Source organism: Mesoplodon mirus, assembly GCF_964341445.2.
Source record: "Mesoplodon mirus genome assembly, chromosome: 11".
In the NCBI taxonomy this organism is placed as follows: domain Eukaryota; kingdom Metazoa; phylum Chordata; class Mammalia; order Artiodactyla; family Ziphiidae; genus Mesoplodon; species Mesoplodon mirus.
Window position 1 is genome coordinate 96,588,655 of NC_138987.1, and position 7,260 is coordinate 96,595,914.

A 7,260-nucleotide genomic window follows, 5' to 3' on the forward strand; every position below is an offset into this window, starting at 1 on the left:
ATTGTTGCCCAGATTTAAGTTATATTTCCCAGTCTCCCTTGCAGCTGGGTATGGCTAAATGACTGGGGTTTGGTTAATGGAAATAAAAGCAAGTGTTAGGTGCAACCTCTAAGGCATGTCCTTCAAGGGAGAGGGTGTGTCCTCCTTCAGGCAGGAATGCAAACATCCTTCCTGTGTACCGCCTGCCAGCTTTTCTCATTTACATGACTGAGCAGGCTCCTGTAGGCATTTAAGATTATAACCCCTGACCCGGCCCAGTTCTCTCCATTCACTGGTATATTCAACAAGTGTGCATTGTTTACCAGCCCAAGGCACTCTGCTGGGGGTGTGATGTTAAGTAAGCTAGACATGGTGACACGGACACTAAACATTTAATAATTCCATCACAACTGGATAAGTGCTACAAAGGGAGAAGCACAGAATTTTGGGACAGCTTATCATAGGGAACCTTATTGCAACTGGGAGGTTGAGAAGGGCTTCCACGGGAAGCGTAGATCAGTAACCACTGGGCTCCGCTCTCAGTGAAAGAAAATTCAACATAACAGAGGCTGGAATGAGACTGAGGTTGATTTCTCCCCTGAAAGAAGCCTGGAGGCGGGTGGTCCAGAGGTGAGGGTTGTGGGGTGAGGAAGAGCACACCTACCCCAGTGGCAAGACTGGCTCTTTGTATCTTGCTCCACACCCTCATCCTGCGCATGACCCCTCCTCCTAGTCTGAGAAGGCTGCTCAGGCGCCCCAAGTTGAATGAAGGTTCCCTTGTGGTAAGACCTCCCAGTACCCTTTGCGGCTTCTCCCTTGGAAGCACTTATCCAAGTGAAACAATTATGAAATTATTGTTTAGTGTCTGTCTCACGGGCTACAGTGGTGACCACGTCTGTCTTACTTAGCACCCAGCAGAGAGCCTGGGGCCTGGTAGACTCTTAATACTTGTCGAATATATATATATATTTTTTGCGGTACGCAGGCCTCTCACTGTTGTGGCCTCTCCCGTTGCGGAGCACAAGCTCCGGACGCACAGGCTCAGCGGCCATGGCTCACGGGCCCAGCCGCTCCGCGGCATGTGGGACCCTTCCGGACCGGGGCACGAACCCATGTCCCCTGCATTGGCAGGCGGACTCTCAACCACTGCACCACCAGGGAAGCCTTGTCGAATACTTTTTAAAATATTAAGTTGTATTGATATTGATTGATTTTAAATATATGGTGGTAAAATTTACCATTTTAACCATTTTTAAGTGTTCAGTTCTATGCCATTAAGCACGTTCATGTTATTGTACAACCTTCACCACCATCCATCTCCAGAACTTTTTCATCTTCCCCCACTGAAGCTCTGTCCCTCTGAAATGCAAACTATCTGTTCCCCCTCCCCCCAGCCCCTGGCTGTTGAATACTTTCTGAATGAATGAATGCAGAGGGGCTATAGAAAGGCTCACAGACTTAAATGCCTATAGGAGCCTGCTAGGCACTATAACTGAGAAAAGCTGATAGTAAACAATAGGGAGGGGTGAGGACTGAGGTAAACAGAGGCACTGCCTCAGCGAATGAGGGTGGCTACTAACCACACAGCTCCAGCTGGGCTGACAGTAGAGGTTGTACCAGAACGTGAACCCAGAGTCGCCAGCTCTGCCAAAATTTCAACAGAAGGTGGAAAACCAGACATTTATGTAATATCTCCTAATTTTAATGTTGGCAACTAATTTTGTGTTTTGTTCTAACACTGAGTAAGTCACACAAAGCATTCCAAGGGCTGGATCTAGCTCAGGGCCCACCAGTTTGCAACTGATGTACCAGATGGACGGTGTGGTGCCACCCAACTCTTGGGTCTGTGGCCTGTGAAGATGTGTTCCCAGGAACCAATGCCTCCCTCTGGGGTTTCCAAGCAGGAAAAGAAAAGGGGAAGAGACAGCAAGTTCATACTGAACATTTAGAACTGCTCTGTGCTTTATATGGCTGTGTATTTTATTTAATCCTTACAGCAATGATCGGGCATAAGTATTATTTTCCAGACCATACAGATGAGGAAACTGAGGCTCAAAAAGTTTAAGAGAATCGCTAACAGTCACAAAGCTAGTAACTACACCTGATGGCACTAAGATTTGAACTTACCTGCTTGGCCCCTAATCCCTGGATGGTCCCCCTCACTGTACTGCCTCTCCTCTTCATTAAGAAAGGCCAGGAGGACTTCCCTGGTGGCGCAGTGGCTAAGAATCCACCTGCCAATGCAGGGGACACGGGTTGGAGCCCTGGTCCGTGAAGATCCCACATGCCGCAGAGCAACTAAGCCCGTGTGCCACACGACTGAGCCTGTGCTCTAGAGCCCAAGAGACACAACTACTGAGCCCGTGTGCCACAACTACTGAAGCTGTGTGCCTAGAGCCCGTGCTCCACAACAAGAGAAGCCACCACAGTGAGAAGCCCGCGCACCGCAACAAAGAGTAGCCCCCGCTCACAGCAATTAGAGAAAGCCGGCGCGCAGCAATGAAGACCCAACTCAGCCAAAAATTAATTAATTAATTAAATTAAAAAAAAAAAAAAAAGAAAGGCCAGGATGAAGGGGGAAGGGCAAGATAGGGGTAGGTGGTTAAGAGATACAAACTACTATGTATAAAATAAATAAGCAGCAGGAACCTATTGTACAGCACAGGGAAATATAACCATCATTTAGTAATAACTTTAAATGGAGTATAATCTATAAAAATATTGAATCACTATGCTGTACACCTGAGACTAATATAATATTGTAAATCAACTTATACTTCAATTTTATTTTATTTTATTTTATTCTATTTATTTATTTATTTTAGCAGTTCGCGGGCCTCTCACTGCTGTGGCCTCTCCCGTTGCGGAGCACAGGCTCCGGACGCGCAGGCCCAGCGGCCATGGCTCACGGGCCCAGCCGCTCCGCGGCATGTGGGGTCTTCCCAGACCGGGGCACGAACCCGTGTCCCCTGCATCGGCAGGCGGACTCTCAACCACTGCGCCACCAGGGAAGCCCCTATACTTCAATTTAAAGAAAAAAAAAGAAAGGCCAGGATGAGGCTGAGGGGGCGGGAAGTCTTCTCCCACAGCAATGGAGGGGGTAGGAGGCCCGTGACCTCATCTGGGGCTTCTGAGGCTGGGCATCACCAGCATCCCTCACATCTATAGAGAGATTTTCCAGTTTCAAGGCACTGTCGCATACATTAGCACGTGCCAGACCTTTTCAGCACGTTTACGATCCTCATTTTACAGAAGAAACTGAAGTTAAGCTCTCTACCCCATTCTGTGACGGTAGGCACGGAGCATGGGGGTTTCCAGAAGTCTCCTGGTTCCTGAAACAAAGCTATTTTTGCCGCGCGTATTTTGTCTCCAGGCTGGAGGTGCGGGGGTAGACCAAGGGGGGAGCAAGAGATGGAGGCAGAGGGTAGCCAGCACCCAGGCTGCTGACAGAATGTTGGGGACCAGGCTGTGGGAGGAGGGGGGTGCCGCCTGTGGAGCAGGGAGGTTGGAAGCCCCAGGTGCAGTCCTGTGGTGGCCTCCTCACCAGAACAGCTGCAGTGGCACCCTCCACAGCCTGGCAAAGAGGGTGCGGGCGGGGCTTGGGGACGGGGGAGAGGGGGAGGGGGGCACAGAGGCTGTCCTCTGGGAAGCAGAGTTCTGCAGGGCTGAGTCACCTCCACCCAGGCCACATTCCACACCACCCCCCCGCCCCCGTTCCACGACCACTTTCTACAACTCTCAGAGGGTGGTTCCAAGGCCTCCCGCCCCATGGGAGGTATGAGCAGGCAAATTTCAGAGCCCAGCCTGGGCTCAGCCAGCTGGCACCTGCAGGCCCTGGAGAAACTGTCAGCCACAGAGTGGAGCAGATAGAACCCATCCCCACCCGAATCTCATTCCCTTCAAAGGGCGAACCCCACCTTGGGGTGGGCCCGAGCAGGGAAAGCAAAGCTCACCTCCTTTGGGGGAGGGGTAACAGCAGGGGCCCAGGCCTAGTACATCTGGTTGCTGGGGGAGGGGAGGCAGGGACCTGTGCGGGGCTGCCCTGCCCTGTGGAGATGAGAAGACCAGATCAGGGATGGGGGACACACCGGCAACGGTGACCACAGGCCCGAAGGTGCACAGTATGGCCTCTTGCCTGACACGCTGGACTGGGCAAAGCTCTGGACCTCGTTTGGCCTCCAGAACTTCTGGAGGAGGCCGTCAGGTCCCTGGCAGGGCTGGGGGTGGAGGTCCTCAGAGAGGCCTCTTCCCTCTCTTGGCCTATGTCTCTTTCGGGCACTGTTCCCCACCATGATAGCGGGGTGCAACACGGACCCCGCGGTTCCTGCTTCGTTCATCTCACACCCTCATGCTGTCCCCGACACTGTACGAGCATGGGCTCTGTGGCCAACAGAAAACAGCAGAAGGGATGGCATGTCACTCTCCAGATTAGGTTGTAAAGACATGGTAGCGTTTGTCTTGCTAGGTCATGAGCAGCCCTGTGAAGAGGCCCACGTGGGGAGAGACCAACACCCCTGGCCGGCAGCCGCCTGAGGGAACCTTTTCACCTCCAGATCCTCCAGCCCAGCCCAGCCTTCAGATGCCTACAGCCCTGGCCCAAATCGTGGCAGAAACCCCCATAATAGACCCGCACCAGAACTACTCAGCCAGGCTGCTTCCGGATTCCTGAACTTGTGAGATAATATCTTTACCGTCTTAAATTACTGAGTTTGGGGGTGATTTGTTACGTGGCAGTAAACAACTAATACACCCCCTTCCCTTTTTTTTGGCTGTACCGCGTGGCTTACGGGATCTGAGTTCCCCAACCAGGACTTGAACCCAGGCCACAGCAGGGAAAACCCGGAATCCTAACCACTAGGCCACCAGGGAGCTCCTCTCCCTTCCTTTATAACGAGGACCTAAGGCGATTCCCCCTCCCCACCCCCCCCATGAGCTCCCTGCCCCGTTGCCGCCCTTTCCCCTCCAGAACTCCAACCTGGAATGTCAGTTTGCAGATAAACTTGGTGAAACAGGATGGATTAACCTCACTCCCTGGACCCTAAGAGGACATGGAAAGGGCTGGAGGTTGTCTTGCTGGATGGGGAGTGGGGCTCAGGGCCAGAGGGGCAGGAGCAGGAAAGTGACCCTGCCCCCAGGAGAGATCCCACAGAGATGGGCCGAGAATTAATCAAAGGAGCACTGTGTACACAAGCCCCCTGCCCCCACTTCCTTCCGCTCTCTGCTCCTCTCTTTCTCAGTGGGTGGAGGAACAGGTGGCCTCTGTCCCCTCCCTGTCCCCTTTGTGCAGGAGCGCGGGGACGTCCCTGCACAGAGCCTGTGAATCCTCAGTGACTCCTCTCAGAAGCCCAAAGGGCAGAGGGTGTCACCTCGTAGAGAGGAAGAATGTCACCCACAGAACTTTCCAGGAAACCCCTGCTCCATTAAAGCCTGGTGGCTTTCACCAGGGCCGTGGGCAGAGCTAAGGAGTCTCCTTGGCAGCGCCCCTAGCCCACACTGATGGTGCTTTGAAGGCCGCTCAGAGGGGCTTCAGGCCTCTCCTTACAGTACGACCGTCCCTGGCGAGCCCCAGAGCCTCCTTTCTGCGCCCCTGTGTCCCTGCCTGTGACGAGACAAGGGTCACCACCATCCTAAGGCTGGGAACCTCAGATGGCCTCACATGGGTCTTTATTCAGGCCCCTCCCCACCAGGGCTCTGCACGGAACGAAGGTGCCCCTCTCCTCATTGTGTCCCCAAGTCTGTGGCCATTGTGTCTCCACGGGGCAGGTCTTCAGCTTCATGGTTCGTGTCTGTGTCACTGCACACAGCACACAGGCTCGGGGGACAGTGGCAGGGCCTTTGCCACATCCTGTGTCTGTGCACCCTCCCTTGGCGCCTGTAGACCAGCTCCCACCCGCTTGCAGTGTGTTCTCCCTCCAGTCCAGGGTGACAGCTCCCTCAGCCCAAGTCCAGAGCCCTGCAAACACTGCAGGCGGAGGGCTGGGTCCCTCGTGTGTGTGTGTGTGTGTGTGTGTGTGTGTGAGTGTGTGTGTGTGTGTGTGTGTGTGTGTGTGTGTGTGCTCTGCTAAAGCACCATCTGCCCCGCCCAGAGAAATGTTCCCTCCTAGAGAGACAGTCAGACAGAGCAAGGAGGCAGTCAGGCTCATGGGTCTTCTCCTCCTTCGCGAATGGATGCCCAGCGCAATCACAGTTTTCAAAGCCCTTGTATTATCCAATATCTGCACAACCCCTTTGGGTGCATTATCACCCTTGTCCCATTTAATAGATGAGGAAACTGAGGCTGAAGAAGACTAGCTCTGGTCACATCAGCACAGCCAGGATCAGAAGCCAGGGTTCCGGACTCCTGAGGCTTTAGCAGCAGCCAGAGTCTGGTTGTCTGTTCTCTTCCCCACGTGGGGGACTTTGCCCCCAGGACTCCCCTGTGTCAGATTTGGATCATAACTTTGTGCCAGGGCCAGGGTGATCTGTCCTGAGGGTGTACAGGGTGGGAGACAGTTGCTGGGTGCGCGCTCGTGCGCGGACCACGGAGAGCGCAGTCACAAAGGTAGAGCCAGCCCACGGGGCGTGGGAGCTGCCTGGTCCCCGGTCCCCACGCTGCTAATCTGCCTCAGCCTGCCCTGGGACCTCCAGTGGTGTGTGACAAACAGAGACCACTGGGTGGCAGTGTGCTCTCGTGCCTGGGACCAGACAGGTCGCCCAGGGCTGCGGAATGTAGGGGTGAGGCGGAGGCTGCCACCCAGAAAGGTTGCGAGACCCCATCTCCGGGAGGACTCGACCCGGCAGGGCTGAGTGTGTGTGTGTGTGTGTGTGTGTGTGTGTGTGTGTGTGTGTGTGTGTGTGTGTGTGTGTGTGTGTGTGTGTGTGTGTGTGTGTGTGTGTGTGTGTGTGTGTGTGTGTGTGCGCGCGCGCGCGCGCGCGCGCTGCCGCCAGAGGGCCAAGGACAGTGCTGAGGTATGGCGTGCGTGGGGTGGGCCTGAGGGGCAAAATATAAAGGAAACCGGGCAGCCAGAGCAACGTGAGCAGAAGGACGGAGGAGAGGGCTGGAGGGGTGAGGGCTGCTCGGACCTTCAGGAAAACGACTCCCCAGGAGAAAGAAAGAGCAAGACGGAGACCAGGAAGAAAGAATCACGAAGAAACCAGGAACGGAAAAGGGGAAGATGCAAGACTGCCTGGGGAAAGTAGGTCAGAAGGCCAGGGTGTGAGAAGGGAGCCCCAGAGGCTGGGGAGAGACAGAACCTTCCCTGGGCAAGAAGGGGCCAGACTCAGGCTTGCTGCTGACGGGGA